The sequence below is a fragment of the Pipra filicauda genome, unplaced genomic scaffold (assembly GCF_003945595.2).
Source record: "Pipra filicauda isolate LSUMZ 115617 unplaced genomic scaffold, ASM394559v2 scaffold15_size4787011_pilon, whole genome shotgun sequence".
Taxonomy (NCBI): Eukaryota; Metazoa; Chordata; class Aves; order Passeriformes; family Pipridae; genus Pipra; species Pipra filicauda.
The window spans coordinates 113874-138885 of NW_024104096.1; positions in this window are offsets into that span (position 1 = coordinate 113874).

Here is a 25012-nt window from a genome sequence, read left to right on the forward strand (position 1 = left end):
GGCTTGTTATCCAGAAAAAGTGACAAAGACAGAGAAGCGAACTGAGAAGGTGAGGATATGGCTGGTGATGAGAAGAAGGTTTGTATACAGTACATGGAGAGGAAAAGAGTTACTGGAGTAGGATGTATCAACAAGCCAGCACAGATAAGGAGGAAGTAAAGCCTGTGTGGAAGGTAAACAGTTCACAATTGAAAAGAGAGGCCTTGCCAAGAATAATAATTTACAGATAATTAGGGAAAAAGGTTAGCATAAATATGGGACAAACTACAAAAGGCTCAAAACAGACCTAAAAAACCCCATTAACCTTACAGTTCAACATATTACAGTTAACAGCGAACAGGAAGAGGAAAGATGGACATTATATAGTTAAGTCCCAGACAGTCTACTTTTTAATAAGCGTCATCAGTCAAAATTTTACGTTAACTTGGGCAGTAGAGGTTGCTTTCATCCCAGAATTATATCACAAATTGTTCAGTGTTGGAAATTGCCACTTATCAAGAAAAGCTGCTGAATACTACTGGTTCCAGGGACCTGTACTCAATGAATCAGCAAAGGACTTTAAATCCCTCACATTTGACATAAAGATTCAAAAACACAGAAGTTCATTTAAGTATTAGAGGAAGACAAATCTTGCACAGAAATACACATTCCAGGTCAATATTAAAATATTGGGAGAAAAATTATAATAGTGTACCTGATCTGTAGATGAAACTGGTAGGATTTAATTTTCTATTGTGTTGTCTCAAGTACTGAAAATTGCAAAAATTGCAAGCAGGCAAAAATAGGGCTTTATCAAAACAATTTCAAAACAGACTGGAATGGAAGAGAGGAGTGTCAGGAAGTAAGCTAGAGAGCTTTGTACATATCTGTACACTTTATGCTGTGTAATAGCTGCTCTACAGGGAAAAAAAATGTAGGAAGTGGCATAAAACACTGTGCTTGGACTCTGCTCTGCCCCTCTATCAATGTCCAGTGGAACCCCTACCCTCTTGCATGTAGAAAGTCTCCCAGAAGAAATAAATGTTATTATGCATGATTCCCTTAGGATGATAACAGAACTAAACAGAATTTTTTTCCTTTCTAGGAGAAGACTCTTCTGTTTTTCACTGAAATATACCAGGAGGTGAGCATCCTTACAGCATTCTAACAGGAAATAATGACAGAGGCAAATTCTGTTAATATTTCAATACACTGCAGAGTAACAAAAATCTGCAAAAGTTTGTGTTGCTGAATATATACATACATATCTTCTTTTTTTTTTTAACGCAACTTTTGACACGGAAAATATACTATTAGCAAATGGATCCTTCTTCCTACACTTTCAGATTTCATTGGTGCTTAAAGGAGTGTTAAATTTTTTTATCTCTGGGGGATGAGGATAAAACCATTTTCTGACACACACATCATTTTTTTTGGTGACATCTTAAAAAATGTATGGAAAAAAAGTGAGAGTGTGGGCATGTCATTGTCTTACTGAACATGCCCAAAACCCAAATACAATGGATAACTTTCTATTAAAATCATATGATAAAACTGCTTATTTTTTTGTGTTGCAGAGGGAAGGTTTGGTTTCATTAACACTTATGGTGTATACATGCTTGAGTTGCTTCACAGCCCTCTTGCCTGTTTACTATGATAATAGCTAGAGGCAATCAAACGATGGACAGTTGTACAATGCTTCTTTGAATAATGTTTTACAGAAAAGACATCTGTTGTGCATACAACCCATCTTTCAAGGACTAAAAGAGGTGTTACCAACATTTCACTTCCTCATGAAAATCTCTAGGTTCCTTAAAGTTCGTATGTATTCCACCAAAAGTAGTATAGTTTTCTTTGTGAAGACATCCAGCTTGGATATTAAAGATATATTGAAATTCATACACCCGGACTAAGATATTTCTTCATCTGTAGGGCCTATATAAATATTGTTCTAGAGGAGATTCAGCTGAATCAGCAATTGGGAAAACTGATTCTGTTGAAGGCAAATGTATTTCTTATTTCTTGGCTACAATATTCGTAAGTGAGGTGTGAAATTCCCCTTTAATGGCATGTTATTTGCAAGTAACTCACAGCAAAATATTTGTCCTACATTCTGTTCACCTTACTCACTCCATTACTCCTACCACCTTCAAGGAGACTAATGTTGTGCATACAGCAAGTGAGATCTTTATTCTGCTTCAGTCCACTGCCATTTGGTTTCACACAGTGACAGACCAGGGACTTACTGCATGCAGTCAGTTTAAACAACATTGACTTTCCCTGGTTCTAACCGCTGTTATTATTCAGGTTGGTGCTGCAGTCTTGTACGACAATTTTGGCTGTGTAGCTGACCAGCTTTGGGTTTACACTGTTACGTACCTGAAGACAAAACGGCTGCCTCATTTTCTGTAGGGTCAGTGGTAAGATGATACGGAAATACTGAGGGGTTTGCAAACTGAACTAGACAGCAGTGCTGCAAGAGATGTCAGATAAGCACCTACATTTAAATGAGCAGGAGAGAAAATGTCAACTCCATACCCAGTCTGGTACTGACAAAGAAATGTGCATTTATAAATGTAATGGAGACCAGTGGCTCCCACTGCTAAAAAGCACCTGATACCAGCCATTACCAACCTTTTGTGGGGGAAGGCCAGTGTTATTGTGCAGATTGAGTGCACTTGTGAGGAGAGAGTACTTTCCTCAGAAAGGCTACAGCCTTCTTATTAAATAATAATTTACAAAAGTTTTTAACCCCTGTTGGTTTCTATAGCATCTTGACATAAGTTACCGAAGATTTCTTTTATAAGGCGCTTTCCAATATTAATCTACTTAGTCAATATCTTACAGTTCTGCATATGTATGTGAAGGTTTGTAATTTCAGCTTTAAATATTTATAAAATTTATTCTGACTTTCCTATCACAGTGCTTCTCCCTTCAATTTTCAGTGGAGTGACTGTGGTGGTTGACTGCTGGTAGCGCACACTGAGATAAGAGCAACTGCTGCTGTCTTTCAGTAGTAAGTGCTCTAAGCCAGAGCTGCACTGAGCAGCAGCTCAGATGGGCCAAGGCAGCTGACTCAGGCAACAAAACTTGAAACATCATTATAATAATGAATTCAGACCTTGAGTGGGCTGACAGTGCTGGATTTACAAATCCCTTCTAAAACACACAGGATTGATGCTGTACTTTAATTAGCTACTGAGTTGATTCACAACTTCCAAAAGTAGATGTTGTAGCATGCACAGATGCTAAAGTAAACAGCACCTTTGCAAGAGCCACTCTTCAGGCTGGAGAAACTCCTTCAGCTTTCCAGGTTGGCTGTTTGTCAAACCCACAGTGTTTGGTGGCTGCTGGTAATGGATTTTTTGTTTGTTTTGTAAAGAGTTTCATTCAAAGCTTTAAAGAACCTTGGCAGCACTTAAGTGAGCACAGCTTATGGTGCAAAATGAAAGTTAGAGCAGCAAATGGTCAGGGTGTGCGAGCAGCCTGTGAGTTTGGAGGTTTCAAAACTCCAAAGCAATACTTCAGTTAGTTCACTGTAATGAGAAATAATTCTGCAGATCTAATCTGAATGCTGCATACTGAAATGTTAATGTGCCTTTCGGTCTGAAGAACTCACAAAAGAGTGATGCCAGCATTGTGTCAGCAGCGATGTTACCCACATTATGATTTTCACAAACACACCTGGGGCAAAAAAAAACCACCTAAAAGCCAAAAGCCAAAAGAAAATGATGCTTCTTTTTTAAACAGGAACAGGCTATACTTAAAAGTCTATAGGTACATGAATAATCTTTGTCCTCTGATTTCTTATGTATTTCAGTGCTCCCCATCTCCTTTTCTTCTTGAGCTGGCTGAGCATGTGCTCTGTGAGCATAACATATACCCTACCTCTTGCCCCAGTTTCCCAAAATTGTGTGCCGAAACCAGCTCCCTAAATTCATATTTATGCATCCAGTTTCCAAAGCCTTAAAGACTCTGAAAAATACTTCCAAAAGTTTGACACTAGATTGGGTATTTGATACTCCTGAACATAGAAATAAAAATTAAAAGTGCACCATAATTGAGGTGAAAATACAAACTCACCTGGCAATAGCTGTCATTGCTGACTTCTCAATCAACAATTCATGGTGAGGAAAAATGAAAGAAAGATGACAAAAAATTGCTAACAATATCTACAATGTAGATATTGATTAAAAATTCACATTGAGTGTTGACCGTTCCCTCTTAAACACTGTTACAACCATTAACAGGAACATGTGCAATGACAGGGTAAGAAGGAGAGATAGTTTTGGAAACCCTCACATACCAAGAGGTGCCCATATCACCAGGAAAACAATGAATTTAGTATGGACTATAATAGTCCATTCCTTCCTGCACGTGGAGTTTCCTCCTTGAAAACACTGCTCTGCTAGGAATGTCCCCTTGGAACTTTATGGAAGAAACAGTGGACAGTGGAACAAGAATGTTTTGCCAGAAAGCTGCCTTCTTTCTGGAAATATGCACACTGTACAGAAGATGATGTGCTCCTCTCCAACAGATTTTCCATTGTGTAAGCTCTTTCAGCAGTTTATAAACAGGGAGGGAAATGTAGTCTGATTGTCAAACATCAACTGGACACATATAAAATACACTCAGGATTGTTTACAGAATCACTGTATTTTATAAAGGATATAGTTTCACCCACTCTATGAGGTCAGAAAGCAACATCAAAAGAGAAAACCTTCTGGGATTGTGTCTTCTGCACTGAGCATTACCACACACAGGCAAATCATGAATGACTCATACCTGCTATTTCTTGACTCTAGGTTAAACTTGGAACATAAATTATGTCAATCTGCTGATGTAAATTTTCCACAATTCATGTCTGGCTTGAGCTAAATGGCACACTGTTTTCCCCTACTGCAGGTATATTTGAATTCAAGTAGGCTGTCAAATAAATATTTAAAGGTGAAATGTATAAAAGAAGACAAAGCACAGCCACTAAATGCTGATGTTATGGTCCTTCTTCATGGCATAAGAGCCAGAAGATTGTCATGCGAATATAAAGGGATGTTTTAAGTAAAAATAATTATGTGCTACCATAAAATGTCTTCAGCTGTGAATAAAACACTCTCATTTGAATAAGTTATAGTTAAAAAGTTTAGGGTAAAATATTTTTTAGAGATTGTCTTTGCTTCCAGGCCACAATTATGTCATTATTTTTCAGGATATTACAAATGTCAGATGCGTAAGAATTAAGAATCAATTATTAAAAAATTATAATAATATTTGAAGACTGTGGAATATAAAAGGTATATAATAAGAATTGGCTAGGCATAAGGATGTAGAAGAAACTGTTTAAAAATTAATTTTTTTGAGGCTCTTTCTTTTGTGCTTTTTGATCGTAGGCTAAGTTAAAGCCATCTGTCTGTTTCTGCATGCATTTAAATATGCGCCTGAATATATTTTTGGGGGTTGTGTCTAATTTACCAGGCCAGCAGAAAGGCACTTCCACTCTAGATGCATTCAGTTTCTAAAGCTTCAGATAAAGGAGTCAGGGTCATAGCTATGCCAGCTTGTAGAATAAGAACTGAGTCCCAGTAACTTTCCTATACTGTAAAATGTAGGCAGGCCTTTTGCTCTGTGATTAATTTCTTTTTAAGTGCATTCATTTCCCTCTCTCATGCTTGAGAATATTTTTAAGCTACCCCTTTGTTTTAGATCTTCCTAGAAACAACTATTTGTTAGTGCTGAGAAAACAAGTGTAGGTCTGGTTTAAAAGTGCTGCTGTAAGTTTTGAGTGCTTTGGTCTGTATTTCAAATGACCAAGGGAAAAATTCTCCCAACAAATATAACTCCCCCTTTTTCTTTTTTTTTTTGGTTTGGTTTGGTTTGGTTTGGTGTTTTTGAGGAGTTTTTGGGGGGAGGGGTTTTTGGTTTGTTTTTTGGTTGGTTTATTTGTTTTTTTGGTGTGTGTGTGTTTTGTTTTGGTTTTGTTTTGTTTTGTTTTTTTTAAAGGAAGAATGTCTCTCAATGAGTAATGCTCAAAAGTGTAGCATAAACAAGGGTTTTTGAAAATTCAAGTTTCACCTACCTTACAGAGTTAAATTTTACCTATTAGTCAAGTGGTTCTCTTTGGTATAAAATAAAGATCCATTTGCAGTTTGTAAACAATGTCATTTATTATTAAAGGCTTTCATCACCATGGATGAAGTACTGAAGTTAAAATGTTGCAAGTTTTGCCTATAATTTAGTCAAATACATCACCTTAAATTAGAAAAATAATTATGGAGATCAGAATTTCAGCCTTTTTGAAGACTGTCAGCTGGTAGCCATAGCAGGTTCATGGCTTATGTAGCTGAACCTAAAGAAACTGGGTTTTTGTTAAAGCAAATGCTAGCACTAGCAAGCAGGAACCATAACTGCCATTGCATCTGGAGTTCTTAGTGATGGAAACATTTCAAAAGCAAGAATTTAATTGATAAAGCATTTTTCCTCTACATTTCCAGGCAGGTCACTGAGCAAAACTGTTGTTGAGTTCAAAGAAGGATACTGTATACGACTGGGCACTAGAGGGTCATGAGACAGACGAGAATACACAATTAGGTAAACTTACTGTGTATGTACTTTGAGTGGTGCTATGCTATGGGAAACTTGTGCAACATAGTTGTTTGCAGAATCCACAGCTTACTGCAGCCAGGCCCACCAAAACTACCTACTTACATGTACTAAATTTACCTGGAAAAGAGCGTTTCAGTGCCAAACCTCACAAAACACAAGAAGCTCCAAGAAGAGGCATCCTATGGTGCTGTGGTTATTTTGGTGTAAATGTCAGGTAATATGCTGGTGAGATTTGGGCATAAGCAGACCAATAGTTTTTAAACTGCAGTTCACGGCTTGTAGAAATACTCTTAAAAACTAAGTAAGAGAATAATTGGCTTATCTGCAAAGCTCTTTGTTCACTGACTTCTACATAACAGCTTCTTTTCTTGAAAGAAATTATAGCAAATGAATGTTAGATGCTATTTTTATTTTGCAAATGAAGCATAATTATTTAGAACATTTGCTAAAAGAGTAGTTTCCAACCTATGAAAAATATAATGCAGTATTGACATAATATCTGCAGATATTCTCTCATTCTGAATAGTACTGCCTCTATGTATATTAAGAATAACATTAAGCAGAGACATAAATGTCTTACAATTGCATTTCTGGGAGGTAGAAAGACTCAGGGGCCTATCAAAAACCAGAAAGAACTTCAAAAACCATCTTGTAACTCCTGTGAGACTTTTGGGTATAGGATGTTATTTTGAGACTCCATTACCTTGCTCCATATCAATTTTACAGTCCACTTACCAAAACAGTAGTAGTTTAGTTTTGATATACATTTCCATGTATTTCTTTGGAAATTATCACCGCTTTTATTTTCTAAATTGGGGAGAATGCCAAATCATGCAGCTTTTGTTTCATATGTTCAACCTCTGCCTGAGTTCACTACTTACATTTACAGTCTATTTCAGAGTGTACACTGTTGCTTCAACATTTTATTTAGCAAAATAGAAATAGAGGAACTAATAAAGGCACCAAATGTGAAGTATAGCCAGAAGGTTTCGACAGAAATAACAGCAGGGCTACTTCATCCTTACAGCATTTGAGTCAGTGATATTGCAACTGACAAGCTTTCTGCTTTGAACATTTAATTCTGTAATTTAAAGTACAATTCAATAAAACATAAACAGAGAGAATGTCCAATTCAGTCACACACATTAATTCAAAAGTTTAAGATGGTATAAAAAGTGGTGTACTTGATAATTTTTTTAATGTGAGCATATTATATGCATACCCGTTACACCCACGTAAAAATTGTGGTACTCAGGCAATAATATATTTTGAATATGTCTGAAAATTGACTAATAATTCATAATACAATTGTTTCTTGGGAGAATATGATAAGTAGAATTTTAAATTCATGGCAGCTTCCTAAATTGTACTGAAATTCTGAAAAAGACCAAAGCATAAGAGTAAAATTCCAAAGTAATTCAGAAATAGTAGAAAAATATACTTGGTTGAGGAATCTTTGTCTAGTGTATTGTGCTATTCAGTTTCATACATTAGATTAAAACATTATAGTAGGAAATATTAAGTTAGATAAAACAGAGTAGTAAGAATGTAAGAGGTCAAAATTTCTGAATGAAGTCATGAACAATGACATTCTCATTTTATCTCTGTTTCTCTTCAGAATACATTTTGTCACATTAGCTTCTGATTAGTTACACATATGGTGAATAATTATTATTCTCAAACAACATCATTGTCCCCACTTCCTTGTAGAAGACAATATTATTATTACATGTGCTTTCACTTATCGACTCTGACAATGTAGAATCTGATGCTATAAAAACAAAATGCCTGGACAGTCTTGAAAGGTTTGTCTGCAGCATATTATGAATAAAGAAAGAGATATTTTTGACCGGAAATAACAAGACAACAACTTCATGGCAATCATGAAGAAAGAAAATGGGGTAATATTTCTACCCTGTTACACTTTGTGGTGTCTCCGGTGAGATATAATGCCCCTGTCTATTGCTATTTTATTAAAAACATCAGAATGACTGGATTTACTCCAAGTTGAAGCTTGTATACAATAAAAGTAAATCCAGATTGCACAGGGGTTGTTTAGAGAAGATGCAACTGACCTATCAGAAAAACAAACTTCACTGCTGATGGAGATGTCCTGGCTGTCTGGCTGTGTGGCCCCTATGTAACAGAGTATCTGGACAGCGCAAGTGCCTGAGATAAAGTGGATTTGCCACTGGGTACACCTACTCTGTGTCAGCTGCTCTGTGGGAGTTCGTTATTAAATTTTGTTGCCTTTGTGGTAGGGTCATATTCATATAGATCCTAAAACGAATACTCAGAAATACATGGGTAACTTTTAAACCAATCTTGCTTTAAAATATTAAATGAAAATGGTTGAAACTGTTTATGTGAGAGAGGAGAGGCGTGAGAAGAGACACTATGCAAATGTACAATGCAATACATACTCTGGAGCACACAGATCCACCTTTCTTGAGTATGAGAAGGCATTTAATAACACCAAAAAGGTGGAAAATTAAAAAGAATGATCCATTTAAAAAAAATCTTTCACATGAGATATATAAAAACTGTGAAACTCCATATCACAGAGGCTCTTGGAGGACAAGAAAGTAATAGGATTAAAAAAGGATTAGACATTTATATGCATATCTCTGTCAGGGGTATAATTAAAGATACCAAGCATTTTGGAAGGGCTATTAAGCCTTGCATTCAAGCCTTATAATAGCCTCTATTAATGAAGTATTTCTACATGGACTTTCACAGGCAGAGGCAGGCTGGCTCTGTTTGTGCTCTGATGACATGAAACAGCTTCCTCCCTTTCAGCCCAGTTAAAGCATCATGGGAAACTGAGCAGAATTGTCAGCTTGGAAGAAATGGTAGCACTTAGAAATCTGACACTTCGGACCACCTGAGAATAGTTCTAAGACTCTGGGTCTGAACTGCTGTTGTAACAGGGATGTTCCTGAGTGCTACTGTTCCCCTTCCCATTTGTACCTTTTCACAGATGTCATTCCCATGACATTTGGCTTCAACATCTGTGCAAGGTGCAAAAGCAGAGCTATCCCACAATTTAAGAAAACATACTGCAGGCAAGTTCTGGAACTTCTTTTGTATTCTATTTGTTTTTCTCTCTGGACTTTAGAAAATTTATTAATGTCCCTTTTGTATGCTGATGCATACAGTCAAACAACTACTATGGTAAACATTACATCTTCAAAAGTTGGCTTAAATTTCTCAAAAATCAAATTAATATTTGGTTGCTTACAAAATTTATTCTCAGAGTGCTTTTCCAGTGCTACTGTATAGACAGTAAGAGCTTTTTCTCTCTCTGATATGTTACAGCTACTTGCATTACAGAAAAGAGGAAATATATTCACACAGACACGAAAATAAGTAATGCACAGCTTGTTTTCTAGGTTTGATACCCTTTCCAGCCGACTGTTGCAACAGTACAAAGAGGATGGACACTATTTTATTTCTTTATAGGTGGTGGGGAGTGATTATTATTTCTTGCTTTGCACCATCTGCATCTCATCACTGGTATTCAATGCAGGCAATGGCTGACCTGGGACAAGGTTGAACCATATTTTCTCCTACAATGCTATTATAGGTGTGAAGGTAGAAGAATGGAACTTATTGTAATATCTGTTTTGTACTTGTTGGCTGAAGATACTGGACAAGACTTGCAAAACTGGTGGTTCTGTTGTGGAAGTCAAAGCTATAGGATTAATTTTCAAAAGCTAGAAGAGTGTTTCACCATAATCTTTCCCATGCCCAATTCTCTATATCACCTCAAATACAGCTCTTGATTATATTTTTAAAAACAATTCCAAAACTTGGGATCTATTCTACCCTGGTCACTTCTGTGAATATCGTAGAGTCATAGAATTGTTAAGGTTGGAAAAGATCTTTAAGATCTTCAAGTCCAACCGTATGCTTTAGGCTCCTGTCTCAGTTGCTTTGCAGGATGACACAACCACCTGTGCACTGCATACTGCCAGTAGAGTGTGATCAACTCCTCATTTAAATTAACTTCAACATACTTAAGCAAACAAATATAATGGATATTAACCTGACCTTAGGTCTACTGCACTATGCTAACAGTACATGGCATTGTGCTGTTATTTGATCACACTGTCACTTTCTAATAGTTTTGTATTGCAGAATTAGATAATTCTATTCCATCATCACAGATATAATACATGGCTGATGATAAAAGTGATAATTAGGAATTACACCATAACTATGCATTGAGACCGATGAAGATTTTAGTATGGATGTCTTAATATAAAAAAGGATATAATAAAACGTAAGTGCTTCTTCACTGAAAACTTTTTTTAGATAAACAGGAAACCATACTAGTGAATTAATGTGATATGTGTAATTTTTGTCAGTTTACACAGCATTCAGATCAAGCTTCCACCTTTAACCTGTCATGGTTAGGATAGTCCAATGATTAAAATACTGAAGCATTCCTTGGATTCAGTTCCTGGAAATGCTACAACCTTTGTTATTAAAATGGGGCAAATATTTTAGCTCCTCAGAGTTTAATTTTTCCATGTCGAAGGCAAGAGTAGAAAACTTTCTTACTTCACAATGACGACTACAGGAGCATACATGTATAAGTGACTGTGTATCATTTGAACACCACAACTGGGTAGAGATTTATTTACTCAAATCTGCAATAGCAATGTCAAAAGTCAAAATGGGAAAATAAGCAAGATCTGAATACCTCAATGCAGAAACATCCCAGAAAAAGTTCAGAGATGTTTTCACAGAGAATGGTTACAGAAGAAGACAAGGGACTTTCTCCCAGCAACTAAGTTAGTATTTAAATGCAATTTAGGAGAAGGCTAGAATTGCATTTGTACAAAACTGGGTAATGTTGACCTGCCATGGATCTTCCATGTCACCTGGATGATATCAACCATCAGAGCTACGAAAGATGACACCTTTCATGAACATTAACTGTGGGCTTTTGTGTGGGTTTTTTTCCAAATGCATTGGCAGATTTGGCACAGTTGTTCAGGTAGGACCTCAGGTGTGGATGTGATTAGATACTGGAGGTGGAAAATGAAGAAAACATCGAGCCTAACACTACTCCCGAAAAAGAATGCTGTTTGGAAGCAAACATGGACCTTTATGGACACTTTTACAATGTATTTTGGGTTTAGTGCTGTGTTTTCCTTATTTAAGGTATAATTCCCCTTATTTTGTACCCCAGTTTTCCAGTATATTCCTTTATTCCTTGTGGCCCTGGACCCTGTCCTTCTATTTGTTGATTTTTGGTGCAGTGCAGCACTTTTCCCTATATGGTTTTGCCATCCCATTAATTTGCATGCTCCTCTTTTGTTACACCCCTTTTCCTAGTTAGTTCTCTACTCATCCTATGTAAGGGCGGGAGCCATGTTTGAGTTCAGTTCAGTTTGGTTCAAGTCATCAGTTCAGTATAATAAAGTTCCTTGACCATTTCGCACCTGAACCCTCAGAGTGTGAAGTCCCTCATTTTCTGAGTGAACTGTGGCAATTAGACACTTTGCTTGCAGTCAAAATCTACTGGAGAAGCACACTCACAGTGAATGTTCTCAGCTTTCTCCCAGCTGCCAGACCAGACCTACTCATATTCATGGCTACTAATCAAGACAGATTAAAACTGTTTGATGCTTTAATCTGTCAGCCTTTGTTGAATGTAACAAAAGTATAGGAAATGATGGTTTAATTTCAATTTTACAGGGGCTTCTGAAGCTTGGTAAAGACAAAGTGGTGTCTAGAAGTCATGGAAAAGATTGGTATTACTTCTATAAACATCCCATGTGGAAATAAATAACTTTCCCATCTGGAAATAGATAACTTTAACAGTTTTCACTGTGCATTGACCACAGAACAAAGCTTTATGACAAAGCTTATACCATAATTCCCATCTATCTACTTTTTTCATATGCATATGTAACTATCAGAGTTGCCTATGCAGGTAAGCTGCTTACAGAGCAGTAAATACTGTGTAAAATAGCTGTGGCTGAGGGAGGAATGGTTGACAACAAGCAGGTAATAAGCCCTTCATGCCAATTACCTCATGTAGGGATCTAAGCTTCACTTCCTCAATGTATATTGCCTCTGCCAAAATTAACAGGAGCTTCTTGAATATAATGATAGGCAATCCTTTGGTGTCTTGTGAGGGGGATCCAATTTACAAGCAGAAAAGGACAGAAAAAACAGAAAATCCTCTGTTTGCTTTAGAAATCCCTTTTCTGCCTTTCAGAATACTCATTTCTTTCTCACAGGTTGATGTTTTTCTTCCTACTGATGCTGAATGCTGGTAAGACTTTTCTTGGTGCAGCCTCTGGAACTGAACTGCTGACCACACCCATGGATTTTCTTTACATTAAATTATAGCAAACTACCTGATTAATACACACCTCTGGCTAAATATCACCTCAGTAATGCCAATATAAATCCCAAATAATATCCCTTATGTTGGCAAATCTGGCACAGGATTTGCAGAGGTATTTCAGGGTGACAACATTGCAGTAAACCAAATTAGCTATTTCAACACCACATTTAAAAATAAGCTTGCTTTCTGTTAATACTTATGTTCTGTTGCCCTCTATAGCATAAGTAACAGAAAGGTTCCTATAGCTGCTTTTAATAAACATTCAATAAAGCATGTATTGTATACTGTACAAGAACTTAAGTCTGTCATCAGGTAAAACTATTATATGAAATTGCTGATAATAATTAAGAAACATTTTCCTGATAATTTACATTTATTTATTTATTCTCATATTAAATACAAGCAAGAATTATTGCAGTTGTTTGGTCCTAAAACATTGTGCAGGCCAGTAGTAGGAAAGGCTGCAAGAGTCTGGTGTTTTAATGGGACTGGCAGATGTATATTCCTCTGACTGTCAGGGATAGAGGTGCTGCAGACCAAAGGTCCAGTAAAATCTATGCCAGATGTGAATAGGTTCTATTTAAGCAAAGACACCATTTTTCAAATGTGAAAGGATTCAATATGTCCTGATTTTGCACTGATCAAAACTTTCCTGCCTTCTGTCAGAGTAAGACAGGGGATCTGAACAAAAAATCCCACATAAAAGTAAATCTAGCAGAGAGAATACATAAAATAAATGGCTGTCAGTTGAGTACAGTCCTCCAAAATGGATTAAGAGATTGGGTCACCCAATGCCTCAGGAATCTGAATGGCATTTTCAATGCTTTTTCAAATCTGAAATACATGGTGTTTACTGTCAGTAAATGTCCTGATGGAGGCTTCTTAAAAAATGGGAAGTCTAACTGATTGTTCCCTCTGGAAAAGTACAGAAAAGTCACAGAAACAGTTAAAAAAATAATAATAGAAGAATAAGTTATTTACAAATCAATCTTTCACCAAAGGCCAAATCTCCATCTGCTGATGGGTTGTGGCAGTTCTTTAAACCTTAGGCTAACATGTTGCTGTATTCCCAAGCTTTAAATAAGCAGCCTTCACACTGAAATCCAAATCTGAAGTGCTTGCTCTGCAAAGAATTTTGTATTACACACCTAGGGCACAATATACACTAAAGACTCTATATGGTTCACCTCAACTTCCCATATAACCTTGTATTTTTTAATCTTTGCTTAGTGAGAACAGAAAGATCACTTGCAAAGATTACAGGGAAAAAAAAGACAGAATCTAGAAAATGTAATTTTTTTGCTTTAGGAATAAACAGGGAGTGGTTAAATCTGATTGTTTATCTCCAATTTTATACCAGCTTTACCATAGGCTTGTTCACAGATCTTGCCATTGGGATGAACCAAAGAGCCTCCAGTTATACGAGCATATGTCCCAGTAAAAAGTCCTAGGGGTTCCCCTTGTAAATAATGTCTCAGTCCTTGTAAATGGGACTAAACAGCAAAAATGGCTATGTAAACTGTGTCAGGTAAGATGTTAAACAGAGACATGGGGAATAGGATAGGGAGTTTACCACACGGACAGCTGTTATCTTTTTCCAGCTTAGCTCTAATGCTCTCTCAATCTCAGAAAACCCTTTCAATGTACAAATTACTTTGAATAGATATGTACAGTTTAATGTGGTTTGTTCTTTGCATTCAGTAGCAAGTATTTTTGGCAACTAATAGATTGTTCATGCAAAGGTCATTTCCAGCCCTGTAACTATCAAGTATAAAGATAACAGAACTTTATTTTTCAATTGATGTAAAATATCCAAATAAATCACCTTTTATCATTAGAAGAACAAGTTATCATCTATTTAAAAGGTAATTGCACACTTGAGGTCATTCCTCATCTTAACTTCAAGTACTTTTATCCAACTTACAGCTCTGCTATGATCAGACCACAAAGTTGACAAGAGAAGGGATGGTTATTGTTCTGCTGCTACTGTGCCCAATGCTGCTGAGCTGCCATGCATAAGAGCAGCTTCAAGGCTGATTGCGCAATAATAGAAAATAAATAAGTGAAGTCAAGACTAGATATCACCATCCTGCATTTAACTCTTGTTTCTAGTTACGGAAGCCATCACATAGGCTCAGTTCTTGTACAGTGTAGTATTGTACAAGCTGGTAAAAGGAGTTTTGAGGGTGTGATGCATGTGGGTGTGTGACTATCAGAAAGTCAGAATGCTCTTGATTTCACCGCAGGTAATTTCTCCTGTTGCATACTTTGTTAGTGGTGCAGAAGTTATCCTGCACCTGGCAGCACCCGAGTTGGTAATATTCTCCATACCTGGTAACATTGCACAAAAAATGAAGGACTAACTAAAAAAAAAAAAGTCAGGAAAGGGGCTTTATACTCCTCAAAATTCCCTGTCAATGGGCTGCAAATTAGTTTAAAAAGCAGAGGCACAAGAAATAAGATCAAAACCAGTGACAGGCTGCAACCGACTGGAATCCAGAGAGGTTCGAGAGTGGGAATGAGATAGCTGTAAACCACCTTTGCTGCTTTCTTTATTTAGTGCTGGTCTTGTTCCAGTTTAAACTGGAGAATCCTGATGGCTGCTCTGAGTGATAGGGATTGCCAGCATTCTCAAGAAGTTTTCTTCTTTCTGCTGTTTGCAAAGCAAAAATCACGCAAGGAAAGTACCTCCTTTCAATCATGGTCTAGGATTTCTTTGATGTTGGCATTTACTGGAACTTACTATACTGTTTTAATATTTCACAGTTAACTTGTGACAAGGGCAATAACAATTAAAGCAAATAAACTGGTTCGCTTTAGGTGTACTTTATCAATCCCAGGCTTTCCACACATCTCTTAAAGATTTTAACACCAAACTGTCAAAGACATGATTAAAAAAAGGTGGCTAATAAAAGTCTTTATGCTGATGAATTTGATCCTGAGCACTCTGTTCCTGCTCAGCAAAAATACGAAGCAATTAATTCTTAGCCATGACTTATCCACTGGCAATTAAAACAGAGTATGATTCAAGAAATTTTGAAAACTAAAAAACCACAATGTTTAGTGGTGTGCCACCACATTGTGCTATTTTTGATCCAATAAAAATAGAAACTGTATAAGTGAAACTTACAAAGAAGGGAAAGAATAATACACATGAAGTTTAAGGTTAGTTAGCACACTGGTGGTCAGTCAGGTGACTTTTGTGTTGTTTTTTTCAGATAACATAGAGTCTGCCCACTCATTCCCCTGCAACACATAGACTGCTAATTTGATCACCATTGATGCATGCAGAGGAAATACAGCTTTCACTTTGCTGGTGCAATCCCATGCCTCTTTTCAGCAAAGAAATTAGTCCATTATCCAGTTTCAGGATTATTCTCTAATTCAAAAAAGCGAACAAAAGGGTCATAAAACTTTTGTGGTTTCAGGTATGTTCAAGAGGCAGTGATTTTGGTGTGGTTTATGAATGTGGTTTTGGATGTTCCAAGATCAAGGATGTTCTCAGGAGTATGCCAGGTCCCAGATGTCATTGATTTGATGCTGCAGTTTCAGTATCAGGGTCCCAGCGTATCCTCCAGCCAGCAATTAGTCCTGGCTTCTAGACTTCCAACAGTGAGTTGTGTTGTTTGACTGTTGGCATGAAAACTGAATTTAGAATTTACCTTTGATGCTACTGGTAATTCCCAGATCTGCAATTTTGGGTGTTTTTTTTTCTTTCCCCCCTTTTTAAAAAAAAAATTCCTAGATCTGGATTTGCTTAAATCACAGGAGCTGTTGGTTTTAAATTATTTCACAATTAGGATTGTCTGGGAAGGCAAGGTGGTGTGGGAATTATTTCCTTATTTGTGTGGTTGTTTTCTTTTAGAGATGAAAAAAAGCACACTTAATTCATCCTCACCAAACCCTTGTGAAAGGCTCTAAGAGAGTCAGTCTTCTGGATCTTCTGTTCATGCTTCTTAAGGAAATAATTATGCTTTACACTTATATAGCACCCTATATGTGAAGAAGTCAAAAAAGACAAAGAAAAGCAGATTCCTGAGATTTTGACAGATGAAACCAGAGGAATTCTCATGGGATTCCGAGAGTTGCTGAGCAATGATAGAAAATAAAAAGAGTGAGAAGATATTTTTTTCAGGTTCTGCTTCTTAGTGAAAATAGAAGTTTTCTGGGGGACCTCTCTGAAACTTGTCACAAAACTGCAATCTAGCCATCCTAGGCTAATGACAGTCACCAATGAAACTTGATTTTCTTTCAACTGTCAGGCTAAAGAAATAGCTAAAAGCAAGACTGGAAAGAGATTATTTTTTATTTTCAGATTTTTGGGTTACTATTTCCTCATGATGATAATTTTGCAGGAAATATTCAATTGATGCTATAACAGAATTCGCAAGGGTAACCAATCTGTCATGACTATGATAGTATCAGACAAATCTATGAGGTCGCACAAAGAAGTAATAATAATTTTTAGGATTCCCACCTAGATAGCAAGGAAACTCAACTTCTTGGAGGTTCTGTCTCTGTTTTGATCCCATTACAAATGCAATGTCTCATGGCTGGGCTCCGTGAATGAAGATTTGGGAAGGGCTCTACCCACGTTTGTTACAAGCGCGCTGGTGGTGAAAAAGGCCAACACGAGATAGACACGTCCAGTTGCAAAAGGCACAACAGAAAGACTCCTTAGGTGGTATATTCTGCAAGACACGATTCTTTCTACATTGTCTTTTCTCCTCAAGAGTGATCCTGCGTGCGTTCTCAAAGGAGACAGCAGCGTTATAGATGGTGTGTCTCCAGACCTCCCTACTGGAGGCCAGAGTAGACCAGTTATGATGATCAATATGGCCAAGGCTGAGATGTTGTTTCAGGGAGTCCTTGTACCTTTTCTTCGGGGCTCCTCTCTTGCAGTAGCCGGTGGCAAGTTCACCATAAAGCAAGATCTTAGGGAGGCGGTGGTCCTTCATCCTGGAGACGTGCCCTGCCCAGCGCAGCTGTGTTCTCAGCAACATGGCCTCAATGCTTGTGACTGCTGCTTGTTCTAGAACAGATGTATTGGTCACATAATCTGACCAGTGGATATTTAGGATTGTATGGAGGCAGTGCTGGTGGAAGCATTCTAGGAGTTGCAGGTGGTGGTAGTAAATGACCCATGATTCTGACCCATATAAAAGAGTAAACAGCACTATGGCTCTGTAAACACTGACCTTTGTACTTTTCTTCAAGTGTTTATTTCACCAGACTCTTTTATGAAGCTTTCTGAAGGCACTATATGCCTTTGCTAACCTGTTGTCTCTCTGTCCGTCAATCTTACCATCTGAGGAGATGATGCTTCCCAGGTAATTAAACTGCTGGACTGATTTGAGCTCTGATTGGCCAATGGTGATGTGGGGATGATGGAAGACTTCCTGAGGTGCAGGTTGATAGAGAACTTCTGTCTTCTTTAAACTGACTTCCAGTCCAAAGAGCTCAGCAGCGTCTGCAAAGCAGGATGTTAAACGCTGCAGAGCTGCTTCTGTGTGGGCAACAAGGGCGGCGTCATCAGCATAAAGCAGCTCCTGGACAAGGTGATTTAAGGTCTTGGTGTGGGCCTTCAGTCACCTTAGGTTGAATAGGCTTCCATCAAATATAGATACCATCTTCATCATCAAGGTCTGCTGTGGCCCTTTGGAGCATCATGCTGAAAGAGACTGTGAATAGGGTTGGAGCAAGAACACAGCCTTGTTTCACACCATTAGTTATTAGAAAGGGCTCAGAAAGTGCACTGCCGTATCTGACTCGGCCATGCTGATCCTCATGGAGTGAGATGATCATTTTAAGGAACTTGGGAGGACATCCTAAATGTTCCAAAATCTGCCATAGACCTTTTCTGCTCACAGTATCAAAAGCCTTGGTGAGGTCAGCAAAGGTTACATAGAGACCTTTGTTCTGTTCCCTACACTTCTCTTGCAGTTGTCTGAGAACAAATACCATGTCTGTGGTACTCCTGTTGGCTCTGAAACCACATTGGCTTTCAGGTAGAATTCCTTCTGCTATAGTGGGAATTAGTCTGTTCAAAAGTATTCTTGCCAGGATTTTGCCAGCAATGGAGAACAGAGCAATACCACGGTAATTTGAACAGTCTGATTTATCTCCTTTCTTCTTAGAAAAAGTGATGATGACTGCATCACAAAGGTCTGATGGTAGTTTGCCTAGTTCCCAACAGTGCACCACAAACTGTTGGGTTTAGCACGGAGTGCTTGGCCCCCATGTTTCAAGACTTCAGGTGGAATTCCATCAAACCCAGCTGCCTTGCCAGTTTTCACCTTTGGGGGCAATATCCAATTCATACTTCACCGATTGTTGTGCAATGTACTGAATTGCTGAGTCTTGGACTACACGGTTGGTACTGAAAAGAGTCTGAAAGTGTTCAGACCACCTTAGGTTTTGTTTATGAGACAATTTTTAAATTTTGAAGTCAAAAGAAACATAAACTATTTCAGCTACTCTACAGCTTGCTGTATACAATACAAATCATACAGTTCCTTAAAAAACATCAAACAGGCTGCACCTGTAAAATACAAAATACATACTGCTTGATTCTTCCAATATTAGCAGTGCTCTGGCTGATGTGAAATCAGACTCTACATTTGGGTTCAGAACCTTGCAAAAATAAGAAATTTTGTGTTTGGGACATCTGCATCCACAGCCAGTGTCACTGAGGAGGACTTTGATCTGTCCTGTGTACCCAAGGTGACCTGAGTGCACTCTAGTACACCACTTATGGGGAGCTCTGAAGAAGCAATCTCTGATGTGCTTTGGTGAGTTACCCTGTTTTTTATTTGTTAGTACACAAAAGTGTGTGAGACCTGAGTGGGAACCCCCAGGGCACTGCCTTGTCAAGCATGTGCACCTTCATTCTACAACATTGGAACAAAGTAGCGATGCAGTACCTCCAGTGAGAGGTAAGGCATGCTCTCCTCAAAAGGCTTTAAATGCACACCATTCCTTTGCTGTCTTTTTTCATTCTTACCATTTTAGCAAACTGTCCATCTTAATTCCTTTTTTCTTTCCTGATACCAAACTCAACCACCAATAACAACAGATTATCAGTCAGTCAAGGGAATTGGCTTTCAGCGTTGCTGAAGTGCCTTAACCTCCTTCTCACCTATTTCTACTGGGCTTTTGTGGCCTCTGGAGGTGTGAGCTGTCATGGGATGGAAACGCTGACATGATCCTAGGTTTTACCAACAGCCTGTTGGAGAGCATCAAGCAAGTTTTCACACATGCTACATCACGTTGATCAGTGTAAGAAATAGATGGTCATTTACCCCTGCATCACCGTCAACTTTTCCAGTTTCTTTGCTCCTGGGTTATTACCCTTTGATGGGCTCAGATTCTCAGCCTGCTTGCATGCATGTCTTTGATTCTTTCCATTTTTAACCTCGTTGCAAGGAGCCTACAAACCTGTTCCTAGAGTTGTGAAGAAGATCATCTCGGTTGACACACAGGTCACCACCACACGATCACGAAATGCAGATCTTAGCATGCCTGTTGTGTTGCTCCATATATAAATGAACTAAAGTTTTGAGAACTGCCATTGCAAAATGGGTTTTGTTTATCTTAATGCGAATGATGTCCTGTCAAGTATGGAAAGCCAGGTGAAATTCAGAGGTGTCTGAGTATCTGGGAGTCCAAATAGCAACAGCAGCAGAAGGAACATCAGAACCAGTATTAGTAATTAACAACAGCACACCAAAACTCGTCACTTTTTCATCATTTTTTTCATATTCCTTGGTGCACTGTAAGTAGACAAGTTTGTTTACCAAGGTGTCAGCTGCAGCACAGTGTTTTTGCCTGGCTGTGATTTTGAAGAAGCGGGGACAAATTACAGCTCTGACATCATCAGATCCCCGAGTCACAGGAGTTGAGGACAACTTTCTGACACAGGCAGGTTTGAGAGAGGGACAAATGTGGTGAGCAAATACTGAGGCTGGACGCTGGACGCTGGATGCTGGACGCTCCGACTTAGGTGTGATCAAACAAATACACATGTTCTTTTTCTATGCAGGAGAGGTTGAAATGTGGCCAATGTATGTAACACTGAGCTTCAAAAGAGCAAAGAGATGTTTTAAGGGCAGGCAGGGACTCTTTTCTGCGTGCAGGTACCCTGGCTCTGAGTACAAACACTTGACCTCCATGACTGCCTGGCATATGCTTCCTGAGCTTTATTAATTCACAGGAATTGGTATAATACTGCTAGATCTCCGCACATTTTACTGTCATTTCTGCATATCTCTTTCACCTCTCCAAACCTGGCATATCAAAACCTGGTGTTTCAGAACTGGAAGTGTTATGTCATCATTATTTCATCAGCACTTCAGTATCATTCCTGGAACCTGTTTCATAAGGCTTGGTGTTTCTGGAATTAATATTTGCAATGCAGAAGTTACATAAAGGATTTAGATGTGCAATCAAGAGCAGAAAATGCAGAATACCTTCAGATACATACATCTCAAAGGAATCAGAAAAATAATTTTCCAACATCATCCAGCAAATGTTTGGCTAGTGTCTTACTGGGGTCTTAAATCTGCATGAACTGAGCTCTCCTTACTAGTGACGTTGACTTCAAAAGGACCAAAATCACTGTCTCTCATCCCATTCTCCAGAACATAGGACAATCTTGTGTCTATAGTTTGACTCCTACAGTTAGTAAATTGATGTTAAATTCTTTGAAACTTACATTGATTTTATAAAGCTAAAACCTATCCAATAAAACTAGTGGAAACTCAAAATCACACAGAGGTATTATCTTCCTCAGTTACAGATGAGTGTTTAGGCCATGTTTAAAAGAATGTTGTTTTATCTCTCATCACAGACACAAGTGGCAGCAGGAACATCCTGCAAGAGCTGAAGCCTTTTCACCCTGCATTCACATACATGAATGTGGTGGTGGGAAACAGTTTTCCCCCTGAAGTTATAAAATGGTAAAACCCCAGGGGGTGGTAACCCTTGAAGTTTTACCCAATGAGCGCTTCTGCAAAATATAAACATATCACGAGCAGAACGAAAGAGAAGGTAGTTGTAGTTGTTATTGTTGAAGAGGTAGCCATGTTGTGAAAGCCACGAGGAAGGGGCTCGGAGCCCCTTGGGGCCTTGCAGGGGGCTACAGAGACTTGGAACAGTGTAAGACTGGGCTAAGTATCTGTAGCTAAGAGCTGGGGGATGTTTCTTCACTGTGAGCAGCAGCAGCAGCAGCAGCGGCAGAACTGCACTGACCGAAGAAACGGTGGCAGAGAGCCAGAAGAGATAAGACCAAGCAACAACGACAGGCATGCAGCAACACAGAGAGAACTCCTGTAAGGAGAGCCGAGAGAGAGCCAGCAGCAGAGAGAGAATTAGGCTCTACAGAGAGAGAGAGGAAGTAAGGGTAAGAAGTGAAATAAAACCCCATACCCCTCTGAGACCTCCGAGAAAGAAGGAGGAGGATGAACTCTTACTTGAAAGAGTCTTGAAGTGCTACAGCACTGCAGAAAGGAGCTGTAAAGCTCAGAAGGAATGCGGAGGGGGTGACCTTGGCCCCCCCCGCTGCCTGAGACAGAACACAGAGCGCTGCAAAGGGGGCTTGAATCCCCTGAAGATACGGACCGTCACGAAGACCCCTGAGCTTTGTGGTATGACCGTGGTGAAATGACCGTTGTCTGGGTGAACGCAGCCCACGGAAGAGAAGACCCTCGCTTGAAGATGACGGGCTGAGGGGCTTGGATACCCCCTCGTGTGTACTGGCAGAGATCCAGTTACAGCTGCTGCATCAGAAGAGAGGATAGATGCCTGCTGCCTTAGAGACTGCTGCTCTGAGAGTAGAAAGGGATCTTTTCCTTCTTCCCTCCTGGACTTTTATTTGGAGGGGAGAAGAGATTTGATCCATTGTAAATACTTTTATGTCATGGTAGAGATAATTAAGATTGTATATAATGTATTGTAGTATTTATTTGTACAGTCATTGTAATATATTCCCTTTCCCCCATTTGAGTCTCCTGTGGTGTCTGGAAAACCATCTCACACTGGGCTGAGATGTGGGAGGGGGTTTGGACTAGGGAATTGGATTTTGATGCTCTCAAACCATGACATTGTGAGACCTTTGAAACAAATAGTGCCTACCAGCAAAGGCCAACTAAAATAAGGCATTTCCCAGACATTGGACCAAAGAGAAGAAAAATATACAAAGTCCTCTTTAAAAGTCTATCTGGAAATGAAATGAAACAAACTTTAATATGAATAAATATCTACTGGACCCAAAGAAAGGTTCTGTGAATAGAAGAAAAACAGTAGATCAGTTAAAAATTGGTGAAAGAGAAAGAAAGAAAGAGAGAAAGAAGAAAGAAAGAAAGAAAGAAGAAAGAAAGAAAAAAGAGAGAAGGAAAGAAAGAAAGAAGGAAAGAAAGAAAGAAAGGAAGGAAGGAAGGAAGAAAATAATGCTAAAATGTCTTTCAAAACCCAGCTGAGTCCCTGACAAAGAGAACAAAATTAGTTAAAAGGGATAACATGATAAAAATACGATTATGGTACCCCAAGGTTATCTGTTTATTGAATTTCTGTTGTAAACTTCCCATGTGTTCTTCTCCTTATACCTCAACAGATCCTTCCCAATGTTTTAAATGATTTCTCTGAACTAAAAAGTGACTTTCTTGTATTTTTCTATGGACAAGTATTTCCTCATATTTCTGCCACAGTTTTTTAGTGCAACAGTCTGCAGTTAGAACAGAGAGAGATACAGAAGTTACTTTTCCTTTGGAAATGTATTGGTTCCTTTCTCATTTTTAGAACTTTTTTTAACACAAAATTTCTATGATTTCAGGTCAGCAACAGTGAGTTTTTGAATGGCAAATTCAACAGCCAGACCTGTAAAAATGATGCATTTGCAAGGAAATTTCTATATTGTTATTTGAAGTGTATATATATGTAATAATTTTATTAAGAGTAATAATATATAATAATAATATGAATTATTAAGTATTGTGACATGTATGTATCTGAATGTTTGTTAATTCCTAGATGCTATCACGCCATTTGCAGGCTGGCTTTATCCACATTGGAAAAACAGTCAGGAGTTATAAGGAGGTTGATGGTTCCAGCCCTGTCTGCCTGGTGGTTTGTACAGATGATGATGTGAACACACCCTGCCAGAGAATCAAATGTTTTGTTTTTCTTCTCCTTGGGGTGACCATTGCCTCCAGCTGGTTCTGTACAGAATGAGTCATTAATTAAACCCGGATTCTTTGCAGGTGGCCTGTTGCAGGGCTGTGGTTTATTCTTGCTTATTCTGCTCCCACGAACAATATTTTGGGGGATTTCAGGCAATGTTATTTTTGTGATTTCACATTTTCTTCACTTTTCTTTCTGCTGCAAGTATTCCTCTAAGAGACAGAAAGTGAAAGGCTCAGTTAAGAAAAACACAGCCACCTCCAAAGTGCTAAAACTGCAATAAACCCATCATCTCTAACAACAGCAGCATGAAAAGATAAAAACCAGCCTGCCAAGAATGTAGTAACCACCCATTCACTTTTAAATGCTCTCCACACTTGAATGCACAGACCTAATTACTTTTCTGCATTCCCAAATCCACTTTGCAGTGCTGCAATCAGAAACCTGGTGTTAAAATATTTTACACTCTAAGGATCAAGACTAATTATGGGCCTAAGCCTCACCTTTTGGTTTCCTTACAAACTAGCCTCCCCCCTCCCCCATCCACTGCACCCCCTTCCCTTCTTTGGGGATGCTTTACAGCACACTCCGCTAGACGAAAGGCTGTCCAGTCTCAGCCGGGGGTGAAGTAAAGACAGAATAAAACAAAAAGCTACTCAGTCCAATTCAGTAAGCTTCAATGGACCTGGTATATTTAATGTGAGCCCAGGGTTTGCCTACAGAATTGTGATAGAATGCAATATTCTCAACAAAAAAAGATGTGTTTAAAGTCAGGCAAGGCCCCATAAGGCTGTTGTTGGTGTTTAAGCAGTACACTGAGGTATTTAGCTCTGAGGGTTTCTAAACATTCCAGCTGAGAATAAAACAACAGCTTTACAGTAGCTTCTTAAA